The sequence below is a fragment of the Pygoscelis adeliae genome, unplaced genomic scaffold, assembly GCF_000699105.1.
Source record: "Pygoscelis adeliae isolate BGI_AS28 unplaced genomic scaffold, ASM69910v1 Scaffold1, whole genome shotgun sequence".
Lineage (NCBI taxonomy): Eukaryota > Metazoa > Chordata > Aves > Sphenisciformes > Spheniscidae > Pygoscelis > Pygoscelis adeliae.
The window spans coordinates 2251251-2252390 of NW_008824051.1; positions in this window are offsets into that span (position 1 = coordinate 2251251).

Genomic DNA, 1140 nt, shown 5'->3' on the forward strand with positions numbered 1-1140 from the left:
CAATCTTTGCTTATTCTAGATGATTTTTTCTAATGTGTATTAGTGCCATGATGACCACTGCTAGACACTGCAAGCAGAAGAACTGCAACCGTCTGCTTGGCACCCAGCGTGCTCCTGAGTGCACAGGAGGCTTTGGCCGCACATCCCTGGATCTCCCAAAGGCGCCCGCTGGAGTGATGATAAGCCAGCCTGATGCATGATGTGCTGAACCTGTAAAAGATGGGAAAAATTAGCATTTGCATTTCTATACAATTAAAGCTTGAGTGGAACAGCACTAGGTGGCACCCAGGTCCTTCTTGGTGCTTCCAAAATGTTGCAAGTAGGAAACCACGCTGCACGTGCTGGTGGGCTAATTAACGTCCTCCTCCTCTGTCCCGAGCAAGGCCACCCTTGCCTCTGCACCGTGGGGCAGAACTGCGGCCCTCACTGCTCTTCATGGATGATCTCCTCTTAGTCTGATTGCCTTTTAGGAGAAGTGTATATTGTTATGGATGTAAGATTGCTTTTAGTTCAGAAGTGGTGTCTTGAATACTTTGCTTTTCTGAAAGCTGGAAGTTTGAAATGAGATTTCAATTCAACTTGGAAACGGTACATTTGCAGAAATAAAAAATGAATTTTGGGCAGACTATTAGTTTGATGCACAAAAAGGGAGAGGGTGAAGTGAATGATAAGGGAGGGAAAAATGTGAAGTTTTTTGGTTGGTTTTATTGGGGAGAGACTGAAGCATTTTATTTTAGTATTCTAATAGAACTGCTGACTTTTTCTTTGGAATTTATTGTTATTAAACTGACTTTAATATTTTCATTTAATCTCCTTTAGGTACTCATAAAACAATCCCCAATTATGTCAGTTTTGGGTTGTGTTTTTTTTTTTGTCGTTGTTGTTGGGGGTTTTTTTTGTTTCATTTTTAAATTCAAGTCCATTGAATTCATCCATCTTAAATTCAGATTTCAACCTGGAAATTTTGTTTCCCACTCTGTCCCGGCGAGGAGAGCTGCTGAGGGATAGTGCAGTGGGCAGCAGTGCAAGGGAAATCGTGCTCCACAGCCGCTCATGAGATGTGATGCTCTCAGTTCTTCATTGTTCAGAACTGCAGTGGGAAGCAGTGGTGTTCCTGGGACTAGTCATAGTCCAGCATTT